The sequence below is a fragment of the Miscanthus floridulus genome, chromosome 18 (genome assembly GCF_019320115.1).
Source record: "Miscanthus floridulus cultivar M001 chromosome 18, ASM1932011v1, whole genome shotgun sequence".
Taxonomy (NCBI): Eukaryota; Viridiplantae; Streptophyta; class Magnoliopsida; order Poales; family Poaceae; genus Miscanthus; species Miscanthus floridulus.
Window position 1 is genome coordinate 31174944 of NC_089597.1, and position 27474 is coordinate 31202417.

The following is a 27474-nucleotide window of genomic DNA, read 5'->3' on the forward strand; positions in this document are numbered from 1 at the left end:
GGTGGTGCTGTTGCTGTTGCGTGCATGCGGGCACGTGAAACAGAGTAGGCTCGAGTGGCCCCCACGCATGCGTGGTCCCGCGCGGCCTCTAGCGCGAGATGGGTGCAGGGTGAGGGAGCTGGGTGCATCAAGCGTGGACACGGGAGCTCCGCTCGACGTTAGCGCCTCGGATCGAAGGTCCAGACGCTAGCAAATCCATTAAACTTGCTTGGGCAGTGCCAAAATTTTGCCTTGAACCAAATTCAGGTGAATTACATAGCAAGGCCAATATTTTGCCTGGCACTGGCAGCCAGGGCCAGCATCTTTGCTGGCTTGCTGCGACAGTGACCAACGGCAACGAGGCACCGCCTCCCCTTCTCCCGTAGCCACGCAGCGCCAAAGACCTCGAGCCTTTTCCGTGTGTGCTATTACGAAAGATGTTCTATTTCTACGTGCCACTAAAAAAAGTTTATACGGATCCTGGTGCCATGATGCTAAACTTTTTTTCCAACACACCATTCCGTCACCATTCTGTTTGGTTTTGACCATTTGACAGCTCTTACATATAGGACCTGGCAGGAAAAATGTCAATGTTACCCTTTCAGTCACGGGCATATGTGGAGGCTGTGTTGACCGATATTGACCGGCATATCCCTCAGTCTCTCACTCTCTCTTCTCACTCAACTCCATCAGTTCCCTAACCCTAGCGGTAGAGAAACCCTAGCGGCGGCAGATCCGACGGCGGAAGCTGTAGCCGTGGCTAGGAGAGAAGACGACGAATCACTCGTGCTTTGGCAGCGCATGGGGGTAGTGGAGCGTGGATTCGACTATGGATCCATAGGATATGCGTGGCATGGCAGGGAACAAAGGCGTGGGTGAGCGACCGGATTGGCTTTCGGATGAGTGAGTTCACTGCTTTCCCATTGGTTTCGTGGCTCCCCCGGCCTGCCACCGTGGCAAGATTCAGGGAGCGGGAGTCGGCGGCGGCATCCGAGATGCCGTCCTTCTCTGCCGGCGCCTCACCGAAGCAGCAGCACTTCGCGAGGTGCCAACTCTTATCTCGTTGACGTTGTTTCCTTCCGATTGTTTTGTTTCATTCGTTGACCTGGGGATTGAGACCTTCGCGTAATTGCGTTGGTTGGTTGGCTTGCGCAGATGGAGGCAGCTGATTCGGCAACAGCGAAAGTCGCTCCCCATTGCGTCAGGTTCTCCTGCAAAGCTTTTAGATGTCTGTTCACTATGATATTTTTGGGGGGTGTTAGCTCAGGGAGTTGAATTTTGTTGTCTGTTGTTGCTTCAGTGGAGAAGAGGCTAGTTGAGGAGGTGAGGAAGAACGACACACTGATCATTGTTGGCGAGACTGGGAGTGGCAAAACTACTCGTAAGTATGTTTCTGTGTTCCCCTTTTCACAATTGTTGCTTGGATGAAGTAATTGATAGAAACACGTTGCTTTCCAAAACTTTTGGTTGTTAGTGTGAATAGGCTCTGATTCAGATGTAACTGTTTTGGGCATAAATTAGTGAAAGTGGTGCTGTGGATTGCTTTTGTTTGTGGGTTTGTAAACATCTGTATTCAATAACATTACAGTATTAATTAACAAAAGGACTATTATTGTAGAAGTGAAATGGAATCTTCCCACTGTAATCTCATATTAATGTCGTTCCAAGTGGGATTGCTTACTTAGGAAAGTTATTTTTAGGTTTTGTACAGATTGTTTGACAGAAACAGCATGTTACAAAATGTGTTTGTTTGCATATTCATCTGTACTAGTATTTGTGTTCTGTCTCCTACCTTTCGTTCTACTTTGATTCTTTGAAGAAGCAATATTTTCTTTAATTTGGTCATTCAGAGCTTCCACAATTTTTGTACGATGGCGGTTTTTGTTAGGATGGTAAAGTCATTAGCATCACTCAGTCTCGAAGAGTTGCAGCTATTACAGTAGCAAAGCGTGTAGCCGAGGAATGCAACGACCAGCTGGGCAAAAAGGTTGGATACTCCATCAGATTTGATGATTCCACATCCAATGCAACAAGGATTAAGTACATGACTGATGGTTTGCTTCTGAGGTAATGATGTGTTACTGCTTTGTTGCTTGTTTGATAACCAGTTAGTTTTTTTGTTATTGGCATGTAAGTTAGTCTTTGATCCTCTTTGATGTGGTAGTTGCCTTTTTTGTGAGCAGTTTGAGAGCCAAAAGGTTTAGGTTTCTTGTCTCAATTGTTAACCCACCCCACCCCAATAATTTAAGTTCCACGAATGATGTGTATGTTTTTGGTAGGTGTACAGATGATATGCACTGCAGCCTGCAGGTCTCCTTTTTAATATGCTTATAGTTACAATCCCATATATAGTTGTTTTATCATTTATGAAGTAGGAACTGAAGAACAGAAGGCATTGATACACAATTCCCTTTTTCTGTCTCATAATGTTCCTTTTATTTTGTACTTTCAAGCATCTCTTATATTTTAGCGTTTTGCCATGGTAACTGTCCATACACCTGCATTGAAACTTGTTTAGCAGAATGTGGATTTTTTTCCAGTGATGTTTAAACCTTCTAGAGTGAATTTTCCATTCAATTATACCTTATCATTTTACATACTGATATATGTGTGGCAATAGTCTTGGCATAGGTCTACATTTCTTTTCTTTTCTTTTTGGAAAAAAAATAGGTCTACATTTCTTTTGTTTGATGCGTGAAGTTTCTTTTTCTAATCAAAAGGTTACTTCGGATTTTCAGGGAAGCACTTTTGGATCCATTCTTGTCTAAGTATAGTGTTATAGTTGTTGATGAGGCTCATGAAAGAACTGTTCATACTGATGTCGTGTTGGGTTTGTTGAAAAAAGTGCAGCATTCACGAGCTAATGCCAATAAAAATGGGAAGATTTTGCCTGATGTACAGGGCCATTCTCAAAATTTAACTCTTAAGGCATGCCAGGGAACAAGATGTGCTCCTCTAAAGCTGATAATTATGTATGCTAGTTTGGATGCTAAGTGTTTTTCTTATTGCTTATATCTGTTGCACCTGCACATGGTTCTGCTAATAAGGCATATGGTCACTTTGCAGATATTCAACCAAATAAATGAATACTTGTCCCTTTTTATTTGCATGCCTTTTCTAACATCCTAAATCTATCCTCAGTGGTCGTGCTGGACGCGAGGGACCAGGGAAGTGCTTCCGATTGTTCCAAGAAAGTGAGTTTGATAAACTGGTGGATTCTACTGTGCCTGAGATCAAGCGGTGTAACCTCTCAAATGTTGTTCTGCAACTCAAGGCTCTTGGAATTGATGACATCATAGGTTTCAATTTTATGGAGAAACCATCAAGGTAATTTTTTAAGACTGCTTCTACATAAAAGAAAAATGCGCGGAATCATTTTTATTTGGTGTGTGCTTTTGTGCTTGAATTTTATACTGGACTATTACTGTCTCGAGGGGAATTAAATATCAGTGATGAGAGGATGCAATTTATGTTATTGTGTTTAATGTATTTTATTGCTCGACACATGTACCCAGCTTTAAATTTATAGGTAAAGAAAACCCATGACCTAGACTTCTTTATGAACCTTATGATCTGCACTCGTCCTGGTAACACCTAATAGAAACAAACAAACTGAAGTTTTTTACCTAGGCTTCTCAGTAATTATAAGTTAAATAGCTTGCTGCTTTATATCAGTGCTGAGTTTTTGCTTGTTGGCGTCCAAACTCCAACCTACTACAGGACTGCTATTCTGAAATCACTGGAGCAGTTAATCTTACTAGGGGCTCTGACTGATGATTATAAGCTCTCAGATCCAGTTGGTCATCAGATGGCTAGGTTGCCTTTGGATCCAATGTACTCCAAGGCATTAATTGTATCAAGCAAATTCAAGTGCTTGGAAGAAATGCTCATTGTTGTATCTATGCTTTCAGTGGAATCGATTTTCTTCTCCGTGCGTGAGAAGTTAGAAGAGGTATCCATTTGAATTACTGGCTTTTTGTAAAATGTATGTCACAATTTGGTTCTTATCTGATATTGTGGAGTTATTCGCTCGGTTCACTTATTTTAGGGGGTTGTGTTTGATTTGCAAACAGGTGTCATTTTGTAGCTTTGGGGCACACTTTTCATCAAATGCTCCTGTTAGTAGCTTGTTGGTAGTGGGAACTGGGAGATAAGTTCCAGTAAGGAAAACTGTATAAAGAAAAATGCATGCACTCCATTCAGAAATGTATCATATATGGCATTCTAGAATTTGAGTGGTTAAACTTAACTTTGACTGCTATCTGTGAACAGCCATTTAGATTGTTCATGTGCAAAAATTAGTACCATCAAATTTGTTACAAGCTGTATAGAAAATTGATGGTCTTTGTTGTTAGGCTACCTTAAAAAGGTACCTTTATACATAAATCATGATTAATTTTTTGCTTAATCATAAATAAGCATATGCTTCGATCTATTTTTTGCTCACATTTCCTTTGTGCCACTCTTTCCCTATTGGCCACAAGATAATGAAACTCGATTTGTTTTGTGATGAGAAAGAAATCAGTGTGTTACTCGCTGCTAATAGTGCAATAATTGACCCATTTAATTTATTTTCTATAGGCAAGAGCTGCCAGGAAGGGTTTCGAAAGCTCTGAAGGAGACCATATCACATTAGTGAATGTCTATCGAGCAGCTGCAGAATGCTTGGAGAAGAGCAAAAATGCAAATGCCAAAGAAAAAACAATGGAAAAGGCTTTGAACAGGTGGTGCAGGGAAAACTTTATCAACCACCGCTCTCTAAGACATGCTCGAGATGTTCACAGGTTAGTTCTAGTTTCTGCTGTCTGTTTCAAAGTACTTGTACAGAAGCACTATTGTAGGTGTAGGGAGTTAGAATGTAATAAGTAGTTTAGCACACCCGCTGATGTCTTAATGAAGTAGGGAAAGCACTGTGAAAGAGTGGTAAAGATAAGTATTGTCTTTTTTTTTTTGTGTGTGTGTACCTACACCCCATTTTCAAAACACATTTGTACATTTTCAAACTAGTGAAAAATATGTTCTTTTAGGTCGTGGACACTGCTGACACACAAAGTTTTGTGGGAAAATTTGACCATGTGTGAGCTACACACAAAAAAGACAAATCACTTACATTTTTCTCAATAAAAAACGATAAACTTGATCATATGTGAGCTGCACAAAAAGACAAAATACCTATCTTTTTGCACAGAAGGCATGTGGTCAATTTTGTCATGAAATTTTGTGTGTCAATATAATTATACATGGTCTACATGTATGCATTTTCTTTCCATAAATTTAAGAAATGCACAAAGCTTTTTTTAAAGTTCTCAGATGTGTAGGGGAGCCAGCTGAACCTGCTGCATACATGAAACAGTGTATTGCAAAACAGGGGAAGGGCGAGTTTGGTTTTATTATGGTTGGAGGGATTGAGCTATGAAAATCAGATTTGAACATCTGTCGGTGTTTTGGACCAGGGGATCCTCAACCAACTAGTAAATTTGTACTGCGTGTTCCCGATCCCGGATGGTGATGCAAAGAGACACAAGGTTTATACTGGTTCGGGCAATTGGTGTCCTACATCTAGTCTGAGAGATCGATCTTGTATTTCTTGCACCGAAGTACTTGTAGTAGGGGGTTACAAGCTGGGTGAGAGAGGGAGCTAGTCCCAGGTCTCGGCGTGGAGTGATGCGGACTGCTTGAGACGTTGCTCTCAGGCAGCTGGGAAGTGTGCGTGTTACATAGTGTTGCCTTTGTGGGGGTGTGTGTGCCCCCTAGAAATAGCCCAAGTCCTTTCCTTTTATAGTTGAAGGGAGGACAAGGGTAGTACGTGTGCTAACTATACGGCGTCGTGCGAACGGAGGCGGCGTGTCCGAGCCCTGTAGCCTTTTCCTGTGGCGGCGTGGTCGTCGGCATGGACGGATCCAGCGGTGGGGCTAGGGGGGCTTCAGCCCCCCCTACCCACTCTGAGCACGTGGAGTTCCCCTAAGTCTTCCCTTAAAAATTTATGCATACATGTATTAGGTAGGAGGGGCTAAGATTAAGAGAAGATAAAAAAGTCTTTATTCTTTTATTCAGCCCCTCCTAAATTTTTTTCTGGATTCGTCACTGGTCGTCGGAGTGGTCCGTCCTTGAAGCGCTGGGGCGACGTGCTGGTCACATCCGATCCTGCGCGTCATGGGAGCTCCAGGGCTGCCTCGAAGCGGGCGCGGCGGTCAGCGTGCGGGTTGCCGTGGATTGACTGCGCGCGAGGCCGAGGCTCGGTTGGTGCCGAGGCCGAGCCATGGTGGGGGTCTCGGCAGACGTGAATCTCGAGATGGCCGAGGCCCTGACGTAGAGTGCCGAGGCTCGGAGGGAGCGGTCGATCTAGTACGCTGGTTCGGAGGCAATGATGGTCCGGGCCAGACTTCCCATGCTGCGCTGTCTTCGGGGCGTGTGTTACGGGGCACAGCGTAGCGCCGGCCCGGATTGTGGGCACAGTGCCTGAACACAGTGGCCGGTAATCCCCGCCGCGCCTTGTCTTAGCCGGTATGGCGTTGATGCGACTTCTTGTCCCGTCGGCCACTCCGTGGTGTCGAGCCGTCGTCCGGCTGAGATTGCGGGAGTGGTTGACGCATTAATGGGATGTGACATGCTGTCGGGAAGACTGGTCGAGGCGGGAGCGACGGGTTATTGACAAGCTAGCCTCGAGCGATACGGAGAATAGCTGTCTTGTTCGAGGCTGTACGCACGGGGTCTCGGACGAGACGGAGATTGGGATCCTTGCCGAGGCCTCTCGCGAGAGGCCTCGCGCGAGGCGGAGATTTCGTCAGGGTGTCGAGACCTCCCGTGCGAGAGGCCTCAGGCGAGGCGGAGAGCCGGTGGGTCACGACGGGGCTGGTGATGAACCCATGGCTTACCTTCTGGCTTTGTTGTTGACGGGATTTAAGTGACTCTTTTGGTGGACGCTCGGGGTACCCCGTTTTATGGTACCCGACAGTAGCCCCCGAGCCTTAGGGGGAGTGCGTGCACTCTCCCTAAGGGTTTGTCGAGACTTGGCTTGCAGCCGCTCCTGTAGGGATTGTGTCTCGCTTCTTGAGGTTTCGGTGGGTGCGCGCGAGCGCACTCGCTGGGTGTAGCCCCCGAGGCCCTGGAGGAGTGGATTTTACTCCTTCAGGGGCTTTTTTCGTGCTTGAGTGAGGAGTTTTTATCGTATTTGCCGAGCCCACAAGTGCGAGTTCGGGTCGCGGGGTTTCGGCAAGGTTGCAGGGAGAGCCCTCGAGCCTCTGCACCAAGCAAGAGGGCGATTAGGGGTGCCCCTGACTTTTTGTACGACCCTCACGCTTTCTTTTCGCTCGGAAGGAGGGGTGGAATGTGCCAGGCTACCCTCAGTGGGCACGAGCGTTGGCACTTCCGGTGAGCTGTTATCGGGTAAGTCCGAGTGGAGGCCCGCGCCCCGTTCGCTAGGGGACGGCTAGTGGTCCAGAGACGCACTCCAAGGGTACCGGAGGGTTTCTCTAGTGGGTGCCGAGGCCGTTCGCTGGGCTCCGGTGGCTCGGTGCCTCCCTACGGTGGGATCCCATTCGGAGACCTCCCTGCTAGTCTCGAACACGACTTAGGATGCCCCGAGCGATTGTTTGCTCGGGCCTTGGCCATACGTGGGCTCGCCCATAGTCGTCCCTGACTCTGTTGCCCTGGGGCGGCTATCGAAACCTCAGGGGGCCCAGCCTTCGAACCCCTGGACCGTAACGGGCTCGGTGCCCTTTATTGTGTTTGTAACGAAACTTCTAGCGCGGGCTTAGGTCGTTTGTCTTTGTCTTGGGTGCAGGAGGAGCCCCCGAGCCTCCGCCCGGAGCGAGAGGGCGGTCAGGGGTCCCCCTGGCTTTTTTGTTCGACCCTCACATATCCTTTTCGTTCGGACGGAGGGGTTGTTTGCCGAGCCCATTCGGGTGCGAGCATGGGCCGCTGGGTCTCGGCAAGGTTGCAGGAAGAGCCCCCTAGCCTCTGCACGGAGCGAGAGGGCCGTCGGGAGTTCCCCTGGCTTTTTGTACGCCCCTCGCGCGTGAGGGTTTGTTTGCCGAGGCCCCTTTGGGTGCGAGCCTAGGTCGCAGGGTCTCGGCATATTTGCAGGAAGGGCTCCTTAGCCTCTGCACAGAGCGAGAGGGCCGTCAGGAGCTCCCCTGGCTTTTTGTATGACCCTCGTGCTTTCTTTTCGCTCGGAAGGAGGGGTTGTTTTGCCGAGCCCCCTCGAGTGCGAGCCGGGGTCGCTAGGTCTCGGCAAGGTTGCAGGAAGAGCCCCCTAGCCTCTGCACGGAGCAAGAGGTCCGTCAGGGGTTCCCCTGGCTTTTTGTATGACCCTCACGCTTCCTTTTCGCTCGGAAGGAGGGGTGGAATGTGCCAGGCTACCCTCGGTGGGCACGAGCGTTGGCAGTTCCGGTGAGCTGTTATCGGATAAGTCCGAGTGGAGGCCCGTGCCCCGTTCGCTAGGGGACGGCTAGCGGTCCAGAGACGCACTCCAAGAGTACCGGAGGGTTTCTCTAGTAGGTGCCGAAGCCGTTCGCTGGGCCTCGGTGGCTCGGCGCCTCCCTACGGTGGGATCCCATTCGGAGACCTCCCTGCCGGTCTCGGACACGACTTAGGGCGTCCCAAGCGTTTCGCTTGCTTGGGCCTCGGCCCCGTGTGGGCTCGCCCGCGGTCGTCCATGACTCTGTTGTTCTGGGGCGGCTGTTGAAACCCCTAGGGGCCCAGCCTTCAAACCCTTGGACCGTAATAGGCTCAGAGCCCGGTTCCTTCGTCTGAAAGGAATAGGGCGGGGGGGGGAATATCTTCCCCATTGGCTCGGCAACGGCTGGCGTGCCTTTTGAGGCGGTTTTTTGGGGAGACGGAACGACGCCTGCTGTCGCAGCGGTCGGGCGCGACGTGGTGGATGGGACGTAACTGTTCCCGCAATTAATGAGAAAAAGGTGGGCACGTGGGCGGTAAAATCGGATCGGGGTTAACCGCGCCGGATCCGGGGGAAACTTCCCCGATTTCATCGCCTGTCCGTTTCGCCTTTACCCTGTATAAATACGCAACGAGCCTCGCCCCTCCTCACCTTACCTTCGCTGCGTTAGTTCTGCCCCCATCGAGCCGTCGCTAGAGCAGCGGGCGTCGGGAAGAAGAAGGGAGAAGGGCGAGCCAGAGAGAGAGAGAGAGAGAGACTCACCACCGCATCCGAACCCTCCACCGCACTCATGGCTGGCGACATCGTTGTCATCGAGGCGGACCCTTGGGATCCGTCTGACGTCACCATGGAGATGCTCCAGTCGCTCGTCGATGGCGGACTCCTTCGTCCGGTGACGGACCCCAACAGGCCGGAGTGGATCGCTCTGTCGGGCGAGCCGGAGCCGAGGCCTCGCGACGGCTACGTCGTGAGCTTCTTCTCCTTTCATGAGCGCGGCCTCGGCGTTCCGGCAGATCGGTTCATGCGGGCGCTCCCACACTACTATGGCGTGGAGCTCCATAACTTCAACCCCAACTCCATCGCGCAGGCGGCCATCTTCGTCGCTGTCTGCGAGGGGTACTTGGGGATTGCTCCCCATTGGGAGTTGTGGATCCATCTCTTCCGGGCGGGGCACACCACTAAGCCGACGGGCACGTCGGGCACGAGGAAAGCGGTGAGGGTCGGCGGCTGCACTCTCCAAGTGCGTCAGGACCGCCAACACCTCTACATCCCGGCCCAGCTCGCGTCATCCAATTGTCGATGGTACACGAGCTGGTTCTATCTTCGCAACGACGACGGAGGACTTCCGCCCTACACTGGGCGGATTGTGGGGAGCTGCCCGGAGAGGTGGAAGTACGGCGTCCCGAGGGAGGATCAGCCCAAGCTGCAGCCGCTTCTGGAGGGGATGGAGAGGCTACGAAGCCGTGGCCTTACTGCGGCCGTGGTCGTGGCTGCCTTCCACCACCGAAGGGTGCTGCCGCTGATGGCTCGGCGGCGGCGCCTGTTCGAGATGAGGCCGGGTGAGCCAAATGAGGGCATCCGGAAGTCCTCTGCCCTTTCCGATGAGGAAATTCTTCGCCGGGTGGGGGAGACGGTGGAGGCGAAGCTGAGGAGCGGCAACCTGACCCCCATCGTGATGCGCCCGTCGCGGGGGTTCCTCTCGCTGGTAAGTCGCACGCCGCTGCAGCCCCCGAGCCTTCTCCGTTTCTCCTTACTTCTCGTTCCCTTATGCGTGTTCGCCGTTCCTGCAGGGGATGAGGGACGTGCGCGCCTCTTCGTCGCCCGTCCCCGAGGACGCGAGGCGGCGGGCGATCAACCGGGCGCACGCCGAGGCGCAGAAAAAGCGGAAGGACACCAAGGCGGCGAAGCGCACGAAGACGATCCTCGTGCGCGAGGAACTGGACAAGCGCCGCCGCCAGCAAAGGAAGGATGGCCTCCCGTTGGAGGAGTCTCCGTCGCCGTCGATATCGACGGATGCCTCGGACGGGGATGACGAGGGCGAGACGGGGCGGGGTCCCCTGGACCATCTCCCTGACGTAGGGGAGGCGGTGCCCGGGGCGTTGGCAAGCAGCTCGGCACTCCCAAGAGGAGGAGGAGCTGCCCCGGGGTCGGCGGTTGCCCACCTCAGGGCCGAGGCCGACACGCCCGAGGAGCGGGCGTTGGGCAAGCGTGCCGTCAGCCCGGTGGGCTCGGCGGCAGCGGTGGAGCAGGTGGCGGCGGGGGCGACGCAACTGCCCCCGCAGAGGACCGAGGGGGCGTCGGGGTCCATCCGGCCCCGATGGACACGGAGGTCGTGCCTCTGCCGCCGCCACCGCCTGCATGGACAAGGGTCGCCGTGGCGAAGCGGTTGCCGCCCCGCTCAAGGTAGGTGTATTTTTGGTGGAGTCGCAGTGCTTTTCGTCTGTTCTTTTGTCTTGTGCTGACCTTGTAAACACTTTGTCCTTAGCTGAAAGCGGCCTGCGGAGCTGCCTACCTTGGCGCCCCTAAAAGCGCTCAAGGTTAACCCTGGCTCCACCGCCCACTGGGTGGCGGAGGCGCAAGCCGCCCTGCAACGTGGCGCGGCGTTGGCGAGGACCGACCCGAAGGAGCCGGCCACCCAAGGAGGGGCTGCCGGGGCGGCCCTGACACAGGCGAGGGAGGGAGCGCCTCCGCCCCATGATGGCGAGGCTCGTGGGTCGGATGGGGCCGAGGTTCCCTTGCCTGCGGAGGCCGCCGGGATCGAGGTCCCCGTGGTTTCATAGGTCGGGGCGACGGAGGCCGCGGCGCCCAGGACCATCGAGGTCGCTGCGGCGAGCATCAGAGCCCTCGCGACCGCCAAGGCCACGGTGGTGGGGGCCGGAGGCCCTGGGACCACCGAGGCCACGGTGGCAGAGGCCGGAGCCCCCGGGACCACCGAGGCCACGATGGCGGAGGCCGGAGCCCCCGGGACCACCGAGGCTGACGTGATTGCGGCGAGGCTGTCGGCCCAGGAAGTGGGAACGAGGGTCGCGGAGGTCTCGGCGGCACCCTTGGTTCAAGGCCCGCCGTCGTTGCGGGAGAGCGCCCGGGAGGTGGAAGTTCTTCCGATCTCCTCCGACGATACTTCCCGGGCGCAGGAGATGGCCGGCGCCGAGGTGGCCGGTGTCGTGGAACAGCCGGTTCCAGCCCCGAGCGAGGGAAGCTCGGCCCTCACGCAAGTACGACCCGAGCCCCGTGGGTGGGATCACCCGCGTGTCCTGTGGCAGAGCCGGGACGACCCTGGGGCGGAGCCTCTATTTGCCCTCGAGGACGCGGCCGAGGGCGGTCGCTGGGACACGTTCGAGCAGTACCGCCAGCTGGCGGAGCGGTCACTACGGACAGCGCTGTCCGTGGTGGCCAACGATTTGCCCAGAGTCGCCCAGGTTCATGCTTTCTTTTCTCATGCGGTGGTCTTTTTCTGAGTTTTCTTTGTAGGGATTGACCCCTGTTCTGTTTCCCCTAGGAGCTCGAGACCCGGTCCCTTGGGAAGTCGGTCTTTCTCCGGCGGGAGAGGGACGTCTGGGACCAGCTTCAGCGGCAGAAAGGCCTTCTTGTCGGCGCCAACGAGCTCCTGTCGGCGTGGAGCGCAGAGGTGGAGGACCTCCGCCTTCATTGTGCCGACACGAAGGTCGAGGCGGCCACGGCTCAGGAGCAGCTCGCCCCTCTGGCGGCGCGGGTTAAGGAGTTGGAGGAGGAGCTCACCCGCGTGGCCAGTGATCGGGACGCCTTTAGGTCTCGAGCCGAAGAAGCCACGGCCTCGGGCAAGGCTCTTGCTAGGCAGCTAGGAGCGGAACAGAGTGCGCACCAGCTGACGAAAGGCGCTTTCGATGAGGCCCTTGCAGCGGCTGAGGCCTCGCGAACCGAGGCTGTGGTTTGGAGGGGAAAGGCCGAGGGTGAGTCCTAGTCCCCTCATTTTATTCGCTTTATCTTGTGTTCGCTCCCTAACTTCGTGGTGTGACGCAGAGCTGGGGAGTGAAGCTTCCAGGGCGGCCGAGGCTTCTCGGGTCGAGGCCCAGCGCCTGAAGGAGAAGGCTGAGGCCTCTCGGGTCGAGGCCCGACGCTGGGAGCTGAAGGCCAAGGGTGAGTTCCATAGGCTTCCGTCCTTATTTGGCTGGTTTTTCCTCTCGTTCATCCCCATTCTGTTTCCTGTGGTGCAGAGTCAGAGGCGGAGGTCGCCCGGGCCGCCGAGGCTTCCGTCGCGGTGTAGACGGTGATCGAGACCGAGATCAGGGAGCACAACATGCTGAAGGGTGCCGCCCGTGCCGCCTGTGAGGCCTTGGTGGTCGAGGGGGTTCAGTCAGGCAGCTCCCTTGGGAGCCATCTGATTGCGCTGAGCGGTCAAGTGCGTGAGCGGCTCCGAGGAGCGCTGCATACGGGCGTCAAGCGCGCACTAGCCGTCATTGCCTCGCACTACGTCGGTGTTGACCTCCAAGCCATCAGCGATGGCTATGTCTTGCCCGATGATGACGATGAGGCCGACGAGGTGGTGACGAAGCTGTTGGAGGCGGCGGAAGGCCCTGGCACAGCGCTGGCAACGTTGTTTGAAGAGGAGGTGGTCCCTCCCCCGCCGTCTGCCGATGCCGGAGGTCCTGAGCCCTGACCTGGGCCCAAGCGGCCATGTAAATAGAGTAGGAATTAACTTTGTATCGTAACGCTTGTGGCCGTCGAGGCCTTTCTTTTAAAGTACTCGTGTTTCTTTAATCATTTGTCTTGTATTTCCGAGCCTCTGCCCTCTTGTTGTCTCTGATCTGATTTCTTTGCAAAAAACCTCCTTGGAGCCTAAGCCGTCCCCTGGGCAAAAGGTGGTGAGGGAGCGCCGTAGCCTAGAGGCTTAGGCCGTCTCGCGACTCTACCGGCCTTCTAGCCCTGAGACGGGCTTTTGGTCCTTGGGTTTTCCGCAACCGATTCGTCAGAGCGTGCTAGAGGGTTTGGCGTAGGAATTTTTTCAAAAAACGACTAAAAAATGGTGCGTGGGACTTAGGGGGAATCCCCCATCTAGCCCCCGAGGGAGATTCGGTTCTGTGGAGGCAGAGCCGAGTCTCCCTTACAGTGTCATCGTATTGCCGAGACCAACGATAGGCTCGGGGGGGGGGGGTTTCTCGAACAACTAAAGAACGCTTTTCAATTGTATTCCAAAAAACAATATATACAATGCTTGGAATTTTAAGGGTAAAAGCGACGTAGCTGTTCTATATTCCAAGCGTTGGTGAAGATTTCGCCCTTCTCGTTGGCTAGCTTGTAGGTTCCGGGCTTCAGCACTTGGGCGATGATGTACGGTCTTTCCCATGGCGGGGTTAGCTTGTGGCGACCCTTGTTGCTTTGCGCCAGCCTCAACACCAGGTCGCCTACCTTCAAGTCTCGTCTTCGGATGCGCCGGGCCTGATAGCGCCGTAGGGTTTGCTGGTATTTAGCCGAGTGCAGCAGCGCGACGTCTCGGGCTTCTTCCAGTTGGTCGAGGGCGTCCTCTCGGGTGGTGCGGTTGTTGTGTTCGTTATAGGCCCGTAGCCTTGGGGGAACCATATTCCAAGTCAGTGGGGAGGATGGCCTTGGCCCCATAGACCAGGAAGAAAGGCGTGAACCCCGTGGCTCGGCTTGAAGTGTTCCTCAGGCTCAGATGACCGATGGGAGTTCGGCGAGCTATTTCTTGCCAAACTTCTTCAACCGGTTGTAAATTCTTGGCTTGAGGCCTTGTAGGATCATGCCGTTGGCGCGCTCTACTTGGTCGTTGGTCCTTGGGTGTCCTACGGCCGACTAGGCCACACGGATGTGGTGGTCGTCGCAGAACGTCAAGAATTTTTTGTCGGTGAACTGTGCCCGTTGTCGGTGATGATGGTGTTAGGGACCCCAAACCTGTGGATAATGTCAGTGAAGAACAGCACTGCTTGCTCGGATTTGATTCGATTGATCGAACGAGCCTCGATCCATTTGGAGAACTTGTCGATTGCTACCAGTAGATGGGTGTAGCCCTCGGGGGCCTTTTGCAGAGGCCCGACCATGTCGAGCCCCCACACGGCGAACGGCCACGTGATGGGGATGGTTTGGAGGGCCAGGGCCGGGAGATGTGTCTGCCGAGCATAGTACTGGCATCCTTCGCAGGAGCGTACTAGCTTGGTGGCGTCGGCAACCGTCGTCGGCCAGTAGAACCCTTGGTGGAAAGTGTTTCCTATGAGCGTCCGAGGCGCCGCATGGTGCCCGCAGGCCCTTGCGTGCAAGTCCCAAAGCAGGGCTCGGCCTGCCTCGGCGGTGATGCATCGTTGGAGGACACCGGAGGGACTTCGCCTGTACAATTCGTCATTGCAGAGGACGTAAGTCTTGGCTCGCCGCGCAAACCGTCGGGCTTCGGTCCTGTCACTAGGAAGCTCCCCCCGATCAAGCCAATCAAGGAACGGGATTCGCCAGTCCGCGTCCTGGTCGGTCGGGGGAGGCTCGGTGTTGACTTCCATGACCTCGGGCTTGGTCGAGAGAGTCTCGGCAGCGGAGGGGGCGTCGAGCCCCGTCATGGGTTCGACAGGTGGGCCCTCCTCTGCTACCAAGATGTGGTCAATGGAAGGTTTGTAGAGGTCCCTGGCAAAGACGTTCGGGGGGACCGGAGCCCGTGCCGAGGCCATCTTTGTCAGTTCGTCGGCGGCCTCGTTGTACTTCCGCGCGATGTGGTTTAGTTCGAGACCGTCGAACTTGTCTTCTAGGCGACGTACCAACTGGCAGTACGCCTCCATTTTGGGGTCGAGGCAGTTTGACTCCTTCATGACTTGATCGACGACGAGCTGCGAGTCGCCCCGGACGTCGAGACGTCGTATCCCAAGTTCGATGGCGACTTGCAAGCCGTTGACGAGGGCCTCGTACTCGGCCGTGTTGTTGGAGGCGGCGAAGTGGAGCCGCACCATGTAGCGCATGTGTACTCCTAGGGGCGAGATGAAGAGGAGACCCACGCCTGCCCCGGTCTTCGTCAGAGACCCGTCGAAGTACATGGTCCAGCATTTTGTCTGGACTTGAGCAGGTGATAATTGGGTGTCGGTCCACTCATCCACAAAATCGGTCAAGACCTGAGACTTAATCGCTTTCCGAGGCGCAAAAGTCAAGGCTTCCCCCATAAGCTTGACGGCCCACTTGGCTATCCTGCCTGAGGCTTCCCGGTTATGGACTATCTCTCCCAAGGGGAAAGACGATACCACGGTCACTGGGTGGGACTCGAAGTAGTGACGCAGCTTGCGCCGGGCCAGGACTATGGCGTAGACCAGCTTCTGGATGTGGGGGTAGCGTGTTTTGGTCTCGGAGAGTACTTCGCTGATGAAGTAAATAGGTCGTTGGGTGGGTAGAGCATGCCCCTCTTCGTGCCTTTCTACTACTACGACAGCGCTGACCACTTGGGTTGTTGCGGCGACGTAGAGTAAGAGGGCCTCGTCCCTGGCCGGCGGTACCAGGACGGGAGGATTGGTGAGCAGCGCTTTGAGCCTGTCGAGGGCTTCTTCGGCCTCGGGGGTCCAAGAAAAGCGCTCGGATTTTCTCAAGAGTCGGTACAGAGGCAAGCCTTTTTCGCCGAGGCGCGAGATGAAGCGGCTCAGGGCGGCAAGGCATCCCATGACCCTCTACACTCCCTTGAGGTCTCTGATTGGTCCCATGCTGGTTACGGCCGAGACCTTCTCTGGGTTGGCTTCGATGCCGCGTTCTAAGACTATGAATCCCAAGAGCATGCCTCGGGGGACCCCGAACACACACTTCTCGGGATTGAGCTTGATGCCCTTCTCTCTAAGGCATTTGAAGGCTATCTTCAAGTCGTCGACGAGATCCTCGGCCTTTCTGGTCTTGACCACGATGTCGTCCACATAGGCCTCAACGATTCGCCCAATGTGGTCGCTAAAGACCTGGGTCATGCATCGCTGGTACGTGGCCCCTGCGTTTCTGAGGCCGAAAGGCATAGTCACGTAGCAGTACATGCCGAATGGGTTGATGAAAGAAGTCGCAAGCTGATCGGACTTTTTCATCTTGATTTGATGGTAACCAGAGTACGCATCGAGGAAAGACAGGGTCTCGCACCCCGCAGTGGAGTCAACGATCTGGTCGATTCGAGGTAATGGGAAGGGGACTTTTGGACAGGCTTTATTCAAACCGGTGTAGTCTACGCACATCCTCTATTTCCCATTTTTCTTCCTAACTAACACGGGGTTAGCCAGCCACTCCGGGTGGGACACTTCCTTGATGAACCCGGCCGCCAAGAGTTTCTGCACTTCCTCGTCGATGTCCCTACGCTTTTCCTCGTCGAATCGGCGCAGGCGTTGCTTCACCGGTCTAGAGCCGGCTCGGATGTCCAAGGCGTGCTCGGCGACCTCCCTCGGTATGCCCGGCATGTCCGAGGGACTCCATGCGAATATGTTGGCATTCGCACGGAGGAAGTCGACGAGCACGGCTTCCTATTTGATGTCGAGGGTGGCGCTGATCCTCAGCGCCCGATCGTCGGGGCAGGCGGGGTCGACCGGGACGAGCTTGATGGCCTCCGCGGGCTCGAACACCCCTGCACGACGCTTGGAGTCAGGCGCCTCGCCACCGAGTTGGTCGAGGTTGACGATGAGGGTCTTGGCCTCCACGAGAGCCTCAGCGTACTCGATGCACTCGACGTCGCAGTCGTATGCATGTTCGTACGTGGACTCAATCGTGATGACACCGTTGGGACCCGGCATCTTGAGCTTGAGGTAGGTATAGTTGGGGACTGCCATGAACTTGGCGTAGCACGGCCGCCCTAGGATGGCGTGGTAGGTTCCCCTGAACCCGACCACCTCGAAGATAAGGACCTCCTTACGGTAGTTGGAGGGGGTGCCGAAGCAAACGGGAAGGTCGATGCGCCCGAGGGGTTGCGTGCGTTTCCCCGGCACGATGCCGTGGAAAGGTGCGGCGTCGCCTCGGAGCCTCGACCGGTCGATTTCCAAGAGCTCCAGGGTGCTGGCGTAGAGGATGTTGACGCCGCTGCCTCCGTCCATCAACACCTTAGTGAGCCGGGTGTTGCCCACGATTGGGTCGACGACGAGCGGGTACTGCCCGGGATTCGAGACATGGTTGGGGTGGTCATCTCGATCAAAGGTGATTGCCTCCCGAGACCAGTCGAGGTACCGGGGAGTGGCCACCTTGATCGAGAAGACCTCTCGGCGTTCCCTCTTTCGCTGTCGCGCCGTAAGGCACGCCGAGGGTCTGCCAAAGATCGTGAAGGCGTTGTGTACCTCGGGGAACCTGTCGTCCTTGTCATCGTCCCGGTCGCCGGCGCCTTTCTGCTTGGCGTCGTTGTCGGGGAGTCCGAGCCTGGCGTAGTAACGCCGCAGCATGGAGCAATCCTCGAGGGCGTGCTTTACCGGGCCCTGAGTGTAAGGGCAGGGTTTCTTAAGCATGTCGTCGAAGGGCCTGGGGCCTCGGGGATTCTTGCGTTCTGCGGCCGCGACCAGATCGGCCTCGAGGACGGCCCGCTTCCCCTGGCGATCCTTTTTCTTTCTTTTGGGGAGGTGGGGAACCGAGGCCTCGGGGGCCTCATCCCTCCGCTTCCCCTTGGCGTCGTTCTCGGGGAAGATGGCCCCTACAGCCTCTTCGCCCGAGGCGAAGTTGGTGGCGATGTCGAGGAGCGTGGCAGCCAAGCGCGGCATGTTTCGGCCTAATTCTCGGACCAAGTCTCGGTAGGTGGTGCCAGAGAGGAAAGCCTGGACGATCTCTGAGTCGCCGACGCTGGGCAACTCGGTGCACTGTTTAGAGAAGCGCCGGATGAAGTCTCGGAGAGACTCGTCTGGTTTCTGGCAACAGCTCTTAAGGTCTCAGGAGTTTCTAGGGCGCACGTATGTGCCCTGTAAATTCCCAACGACGATCTTAACCAAGTCGCGCCAGTCGTGGATCTGAGAGGGAGGAAGGTGCTCGAGCCAGGCTCGCGCCGAGTCTGACAAGAGCAAGAGGAGGTTGCGGATGATGAGCAGGTCGTCGTCCGCGCCACCTAGCTGACAAGCCAAACGATAATCGGCAAGCCAGAGTTCGGGATTGGTCTCGCCGCTATACTTCGTGAGGTTGGCTGGTTGTCGAAACTGGGCTGGGAACTGAGCGCTGCGGATGGCCCTGCTAAAGACCCGAGGACCAGGCGGTTCAGGAGAAGGACTGTGATCCTCCTCACTATCATAACGGCCACCTCGGTGTGGATGGTAGCCCCGGGCGGGCCCTTCATTGTCGTGGCGTCGTCGCCTGCTGACCACCTCATGGTCTGCCTGCACCTCGCGTTGCTTGCCGAGGCGGTCGAGCCGCCCGGGGACCCCGTGGGCTGTTGGCGCCCGAGCGGGCTCGGGACGAGCCGACGCCTCCCTATCCTGCCGATGCGGTGCCAAGGGGAGGTCCGAGGCGGCCCCGCGCCGCCGGGAGGCGGAACTCTCGGCCTGCTGCACCGCGGCGGTCTCGAGGAGATCCCGGAGCTCGCCGCGAACCCGTCGCCCTTCCGTGGTAGAGGGCTCGGGCATCGCGCGCACTAGCATCGCTGTAGCCGCGACATTCTGGCTAGCGCGATTGAAGATTGGGGGACGATCGTCCCCTTCGTCGTCGTTGATGCGGTGGTGCACGTCGCGGGCCCGCCACCGGGCTCCTCCGCCGTCACCGCGGCCCTGCTGCTCTTGCTCGAGAGTGTTTCGGAGCTGTTGCAGAAGGAGTCGATCTTGCTCGACCTTGGCCTAAAGCTCACGGAGCTGCTCTAGGTCCGGGCGTCGAAATTGTCCGAGGGCAAGGTTCTCGTTCCGTGCTGCCGGTGGGACAGTTCGTGAAGGTGTGGCATCGCCCATTCCCTGATGAAGCGGAGTACGGTTGCCTACCCCCTCGTCCTCGTCGCCTGTGCTTGGCATCCCAATTCCGACGTGGAAGCACTCACGAGTAGGATCGTAAGTACCTTCATCGTCAGAGTCGGAGTAGCCAAAGCAATAGTCACTTGCGGTCAAGAAGCGGCGCATGGTTTCGCGGTCGTGGAGGTCGGAGAAATCCGCTCTGGCCCATGCCTCGTCCTCCTCCGAGGAGTCGGCGTGGGTGTGGGTCGACGTGGTGGTGTCGAAGTCGAGAGCGAAGTGCTGGCGGCGTCCTGAGAGATCCGCATGAGCGGAAGTGTAGGCGTAAGCATAAGAGGCGGTGGCATTTCTCAACCCAAAGGGGTATGGAGATGGTGCCGTCGCCTGGCTCTGCTCCGCCGGAGTTGGCCCCTCAAGGAGTGGTGGAGCGGAGCTTGATGTCGGGGCGTCGCCGGGTGCCACCGGCGTTTTTCCCTTGTCCAGGCTCAGGCTAGATAGGTCCCCAACCAGGGACCTTGCGCCAACAGCTGGTCGTAGGATACCGGCGGAGAGCGGCGAGTCGCCCTGGGTTCGCGTAGCATCGGGGTGATCCTGCTCGCGTCGTGCCCGGTGAGCGCGGCCGCTTGGGCGCCGCCTGCGCCTGGGCTGCCGGTGCGCGACGTCGTCGTCGGCAGGCGGGGCTCGGGGTGTGAGGAGTACCATGTCGTACTCGTGCCCTAGAGACATGAACTCTAGGCTCCCAAACCAGACCACCGTGCCGAGACGCAGCGGTCGTACGGGGTCTGCCATCCGGAACTTGTTGGGATGATGAAACTGACACGCAGAGGCCCCTACCTGGCGCGCCAACTGTCGGTGTTTTGGACCGGTGGATCCTCAACCAACTAGTAAATTTGTACTGCGTGTTCCCGATCCCGGATGGTGATGCAAAGAGACATAAGGTTTATACTGGTTCGGGCAATTGGTGCCCTACATCCAGTCTGAGAGATCGATCTTGTATTCCTTGCACCGAAGTACTTGTAGTAGGGGGTTACAAGCTGGGTGAGAGAGGGAGCTAGTCCTAGGTCTCGACGTGGAGTGATGCGGACTGCTTGAGACGTTGCTCTCAGGCAGCCGGGAAGTGTGCGTGTTACAGAGTGTTGCCTTTGTGGGTGTGTGTGTGCCCCCTAGAAATGGCCCAAGTCATTTTCTTTTATAGTTGAAAGGAGGACAAGGGTAGTACGTGTGCTAACTATACGGCGTCGTGCGAACGGAGGCGGCGTGTCCGAGCCCTGTAGCCTTTTCCTGTGGCGGCGTGGTCATCGGAGTGGTCCGTCCTTGAAGCGCTGGGGCGACGTGCTGGTCACATCCGATCCTGCGCGTCATGGGAGCTCCAGGGCTGCCTCGAAGCGGGCGCGGCGGTCAGCGTGCGGGTTGCCGTGGATTGACTGCGCGTGAGGCCGAGGCTCGGTTGGTGCCGAGGCCGAACCGTGGTGGGGGTCTCGGCAGACGTGAATCTCGAGATGGCCGAGGCCCTGACGTAGAGTGCCGAGGCTCGGAGGGAGCGGTCGATCTAGTACGCTGGTTCGGAGGCAATGATGGCCCGGGCCAGACTTCCCATGCCGCGTTGTCTTCAGGGCGTGTGTTACGGGGCACAGCGTAGCGCCGGCCCTGATTGTGGGCAGTGCCTGAACACAGTGGCCGGTAATCCCCGCCGCGCCTTGTCTTAGCCGGTATGGCGTTGATGCGACTTCTTGTCCCGTCGGCCACTCCGTGGTGTCGAGCCGTCGTCCGGCTGAGATTGCGGGAGTGGTTGACGCATTAATGGGACGTAACATGCTGTCGGGAAGGCTGGTCGAGGCGAGAGCGACGGGTTATTGACAAGCCAGCCTCGAGCGATACGGAGAATAGCTGTCTTGTTCGAGGCTGTACGCACGGGGCCTCGGACGAGACGGAGATTGGGATCCTTGCCGAGGCCTCTCGCGAGAGGCCTCGCGCGAGGTGGAGATTTCGTCAGGGTGTCGAGACCTCCCGTGCGAGGCCTCAGGCGAGGCGGAGAGCCGGTGGGTCACGACGGGGCTGGTGATGAACCCATGGCTTACCTTCTGGCTTTGTTGACGGGATTTAAGTGACTCTTTTGGTGGACGCTCGGGGTACCCCATTTTATGGTACCCGACAACATCATTATTTAAAAAATGAAATGGAAACATGTACGTTTTGACTTTTATTAGGACCTCTAGACCATGCTGCAAGTTGACATTGCAATTTTCTGTCATTTGCAGTCAAATCCAGGGCCATGTCCAACAAATGGGGCTAAACCTGTCATCATGTGGAGATGACATGCATGGTTCTGTTTCGGAGATGCCTTACGTCTGCCTTCTTCTTGAATGCAGCAATGCGACAGCCCGATGGATCATACAGGTATCATTCCATGTTATATATTTTCAATCCAAATGCCTCACCATGGATATCTTTCTCATGCATCTTAATCAAAGAGTACTGTCCTAAACTAATCTGGGTCTTAGACCACACCAACCAAAACCTGAAGAATGCTGCATGTTTGAGTTTATATTAAGATTGTGATGAGGACTACGATCCTCCCCATCTTAAAGGTTTTACCTGTCGTTTGGCAGGGCCCTTGCGACTGGCCAGAGCGTGCAGATCCACCCTTCATCCGTGCTTTTCAGGACCAAGCCCGACTGTCGTCTTCAACGAGCTAGTTCGGACGACACAGAATTACGTCAAGAACCTGACCCGTATTGACCCCTTGTGGCTGGCTGAGCTCGCCCCGCAGTACTACGCTACCGAGGAGTAGCTGTGATCTGTAGACATTGCGCATATTATTCTTTTATGGTATAGTGATGAATTATTTATATTATATTAATTAATTAAAGCATGGTGCCACTGCCGAGCAATCTTATCCTAACAAATGCATTCGAGGGCTGTTTAAATTTTGAACTTAAAATGTACATAATTTCTGTATGCTTTAAAATAGAGTCAATTGTAACAATTTGAAACAGACCCAACTACAGGTAGACTAGACACAATGTGAATTTTCACTCATTTTAGCATCCAACTCTCAGATAGACCCCCCCCCCCCACACACACACACACACCCTTTTTTTTTGCCTTGCATCGTCTGGAGTGTAACCCTGCCTTGAGTTAATAAAATCTCAACATTTCTTTGCAATGAGAAATTAAAATGGATCGTTTAGGATTCGGTGAATACATTTCTTTGCAATGAAAAATTAAAAGGGATTGTTTAGGTGAATACGATTGGAGCCGATCCTCTGGGGTCTGGGGACTATATAGCAAGGAAAAATGTTGGTGTAAGCTACACGTTTTAAATGTGACATTTTTCTCTTGTAAGATGTTTGGGTAAATGCTGAATTGTTTCCTTCTCAATTCTCGACTGCTGAACAGCTACATAGGCCCAAAGCCAGCCGCTGGGGCTGCTGCTGCTGGTATCTAAAGACACTACACTGTAGAAACAGTGAAGTTCAGCAGCAACAGCGCTGCCATGAAGCCAACCGAAATAAACGAATGTTCGGCTTTTTTTTCAGCCGGAACAGTGTTTTTCTCTCACAATAATTCAGCAAGAACAATATTTTCAGCCAGTTTCAGCCAAAATTCTGCCAGCCGAACAGGCCGAAAAACGCACAAGAACACACAAATGGAAGAGAGGGCTAGGCTACACAATGCGGCTGCTGCTGCCATGCTGGACCCTGCTCCTTCGCACTGCCGATATTCACCTGTGACCCCTAATGGACCGTCGATCCGTGATCAAGAGGAAAGGAACATGGCCGAGACGGGAACGCAGTCCCAGGGTCCTGGGACTCCAACTCGATATACAACCCGTGAGGGACAGCCCGTGACGCATGAGAGTTTGAGAATTGAGACCCTATATAAATCCACCGTCGATCCGTGATCGACAGACATCGGACTGAACGCACAAGCCTGGGACGACGGAGTTATTATAAATAAATTCGTAGCGACCCAGCCAAGCGCCCTCGCAAAGTCGCCGTCGCCGTCGCCGTCGCCGGAGAGGAGGCAGCAAGCCGTCGACGACACCATGGCAAAGTGTCACCAACTGATATTGAGGAAGGCATGCGAGTTGGGTACGTCCCTGGATCCCTCTTTAGTGTTTTATACCATCATCTTTAGTTGCATTTAGAAATTTCCTTGTATTTGGTTATGCTTCCTGATAATGGCATTGGTTTAAACTGCTAATGCTGAAGTAGTGGTGTTACATGCAATGGACGTAATACTTAATAAATAAATGATAATTTTTTTGGATATTTTTTTCAAGTGGAACTTTAGTGATCAGGATTTCCGATGATGTTGGAACCTTTCCCCAAAGTCTAGTTTAAGTTCATGAAATTTTGTCGATTGAGTGTAGGAAGTTCTCAGGAATTAGAATCAGGCTAACTGCCCAACGTACTCAACATTCTTGTAGTACACATGAAAGATCAAACTGAACTGGGTCCACCCTTGAATAGAGCAAATTTGACTTAAGTATTGAAATTGTGTATGTACACATGATCTCAGTAGTTTGTTCCATATAAGTACTCCACTGTGCAGTAAAATCTTGTTCCTGTATCAGTTAAAGCATTATATGGTCAATTAAATTGTGCTGATTCTGATCCTGTTTATAACAGAGTTGATCGGAACAAGTACCAGATTCAAATTCCTTTGCCACCCAAAATCGATCCAAGCGTTACAATGATGACAGTTGAAGAAAAACCTGATGTAACATACAACGATGTTGGTGGCTGCAAGGAACAGATTGAGAAGATGCGTGAAGTTGTTGAGCTTCCCATTGCTTCACCCTGAAAAGTTCGTCAAGCTTGGTATTGATCCTCACAAGGGAGTCCTCTGCTACGGTCCTCCTGGAACTGGGAAGACCCTTCTTGCCAGAGCAGTCGCCAACCGCACGGACGCCTGCTTCATCCGAGTGATAGGCAGCGAGCTGGTTCAGAAGTATGTCGGCGAGGGTGCGCGCATGGTCCGTGAACTCTTCCAGATGGCCGGATCAAAGAAGGCATGCGTAGTCTTTTTCGACGAGGTTGATGCCATTGGCGGCGCTCGATTCGATGACGGTGTTGGCGGTGACAATCGCCCTGTTCCCTAGGTTTATTCGGCTATTTTTTAGTTAATAAATAATATTTTTTTCTCACATCTAATTAACAAACAGTACTCTCAACCATAACTTATGAATAAAACAAACAGGACGAATGAGTCCAGCTCACTGTGCTCGAGATTGTGATCCAGCTCGATGGGTTTGACGCTCGGGGCAACATCAAGGTGCTCATGGCCACCAACAGGCCGGATACGCCGGACCCTGCCCTGCTGCGCCCAGGGAGGTTGGATAGGAAGGTTGAGTTCGGCTCGCCGGATCTCGAGGGCCGCACCCAGATCTTCAAGATCCACACCCACGCCATGAACTGCGCTTCGAGCTTCTTGCTCGCCTCTGCCCCAACTCCACCGGTGAGTTTTTTTTTCTGGAGTCCTCAATTCTCATTGCCATGCCTGTTTCCATTGAATGGTATGTTTCTGGAGAGTCCTCAATTCTCATTGTCATGCCCATATGTTGCCACAGGTGCTGACATCAGGAGTGTGTGCACGGAGGCCGGCATGTACGCCGAATTTTTTACATTTTGGTCTTTTTTTTTTTAGTTTCTCACAAATAGACTTCTGGTAGAAAGAATTCAGAAAATGGACCCTTAGCTCGGCGCCATTGATGCTGGCGCCGAGCTAGGCGCCAACGTCTCTGGCGCCGAGCTGCTGGGCACGGTGAAAATGCCTGCCAGGGGGCTCGGCGCCGGTCACTCTGGCGCCGAGCCTCCTGCCATTTAAAAGTGCATGCAGTGCAGTGGCGAGTAGTACATGCTCACTTTTAAAAGTGCATGAGGTGGCGTAGACTGACACAGCACATTCAATTGGACTTGAAGAGTCACATCAAAGTAGTACATTCAATGGGGACCGTGCAGCGCATGCAGGAGCTGCACTTCAACATATTCAGGTTTCATAACTATACCACTCAGTTTCACCCACCCCAAGCAAAGACAGAAACGACAGGCCTAGTGCTATATTTGCACAATGTTAAAAGATGACACATACATTGTACATTAATAAAGTCACTCACTTGATGTTCACTGTCCGCAACTGCTGCCTTTCAACATCAATTGACCTTAAGGCCTCACTAGCCTGCTGAAGAGCACGTTCCAGTTCCTGCTGTGCTGCTAATTGCAGAGAAGCAGCCTGCTCAGCCGTCCGATTAACTTCATTAAACCGAGCTTCCAGGTCATCTTTTTCTTGTAAATGTGTAGGAAAAAAAACTAAAGATCAACTTCTTGTTTCAACAATTCAGCATATTCACGAAACATGAGAAACATGCAGCAAAGAGTCAATTACACCACAACAATCGTTGAATCAAATTGTACTAGTTTATTCTCAAACTAATGTGCACATAGGACAGCCGAAAAATTCCATATTTAGGGAGAGACTGAGGCAGTGAAGTAAAAGATCTACTATTTTCAAGCTAAAGTGAAGATAGGACAGATCAAAAATTGGTTACTTCTTACCTTTTGTATATCTTGTATACGTTGTTTTGCACGCTTGCGAAGCCTCAGAAACTTGGTATCCAGCTCAATATATTTGTCGTCGCGTTCTTTTAGTTCCTTTTCCATTTTTTGTTCAGCTACATGCACGGAACTAATGATGAATTAGACTCTGAAACCAAAAAAAAAAGGAGGGCAGCAAGGACTAGGTTGTATTACATATTATAATGACATATGTCATGACCTCATAAATCTATTCCAGCTTTTAATTTTAGTTCTTATTATCTACTAAATATGTTTCTCTATATTTTATGTTGAAACTCTAGTGAGTTGCCGTTGCTTTTATTCAAAAATCTCATTTCTATTTTGTTAAATAAGTATATTATAGGTCCTAAAATGCACTTTAGTTACTCAACAATATACAGCATGTTCGGCTGGGGCTGAAACGATTGTTTACGACCAAACGAACAGGGCGATAGACAACCATTTGGGGCTCTAAATATTGAATTTCTTCTATCAAATAACTTTGTGTGTATTAGTAATTTCTCCTTGGCACCTCTGCTCTTTGTGCCATGTTTGCTTTCCATTTTGTTTTTAGAAATCACAGATTATATTGTTTCCTTAACTTTCAATCATATCTGGTCTTATTTTTAGTAAGAGCAGAGGAATAAGACTGAAATCACTGAGATACGGGCTTAAGACTGACCCTTGATGAAGTCCAATTTAAAACAGGGAGGGTAGATCATATTAGCATATTTAATTTCTCAGTGATACAACTATCTTAGCCACCTGCCTTTCCTGTACCGAGATGTAATCTACCCGTATAAGAAACAAATATACGCAAATAAATAGGGGCTAGCTGATGTGATTCTTCAAGTAATTGAATGCGCTGCACCGTCTGCATGCGCTGCACGGTCCCCATTGAATGTACTACTCTGATGTGACTCTTCAAGTCCAATTGAATACGCTGTATCAGTCTACGCCACTGTATGCATTTTTAAAAGTGAACATGTACTACTCGCCACTGCACTGCATGCACTTTTAAATGGCAGGAGGCTCGGCGTTAGAGTGACCGGCGCCGAGCCCCCTGACAGGCATTTTCACCGTGTCCAGCAGCTCGGCGCCAGAGACGCTGACGTCTTGCTCGGCGCCAGCATCAATGACGCCGAGTTAAGGATTCATTTTCCGAATTCTTTCCGTCAGGGGCCTATTGGCGATAAACTTTCGAAAAAGGCCCAAATGTAAAAAACTCGGGCATGTACGCCATCCGCGCGCGCAGAAAGACTGTGACGGAGAAAGATTTCCTGGATGCCGTGAACAAGGTGATAAAGGGGTACCAAAAGTTCAGTACGACGCCGAAATATATGGTGTACAACTAGGTATTCTGGCTGGTTTTCTGTCCCTTTGCCTCTTGGGGCCTCTGCACGAATGTCTTTTTTGTAACCTCTTCTGCGCGATTGTGTATGTATCAAGAACGTTGTAAGATGAAGGCAGGGAAGTAATTTGAACGGTTTTGGGAGTTCGGGGGTAAAATGTCTGGTCCTGGAGTTGTAAAAGGAAAGGAAAATCAGAAACTTTTTATTAACAAAGATGGACGACAGAAGTCAGCTGGATGGGCTCGCCGCCGATTGGCTATCCTCTTGTTTACACAGTGGGCCTGGCCCATTTTTTCTTTCTTTCCCCAGTGACTGCGCTGTCGTGCTGTCATGGTTGGAGCAGTGCAAGCCTGCAGCGAGTTGAG

The 27474-nt window shown here is 53.5% G+C and overlaps 2 pseudogenes; both read left to right on the forward strand.

Annotated features, from left to right (window-relative positions):
• Window positions 1-722: 722 nt before the first annotated feature.
• LOC136521791 (pre-mRNA-splicing factor ATP-dependent RNA helicase DEAH10-like) lies at window positions 723-22031 on the forward strand (annotated as a pseudogene).
• Window positions 22032-22846: 815 nt separating this feature from the next.
• On the forward strand, window positions 22847-27112 carry LOC136523602 (26S proteasome regulatory subunit 7-like; annotated as a pseudogene).
• The last annotated feature ends 362 nt before the right edge of the window (window positions 27113-27474 follow it).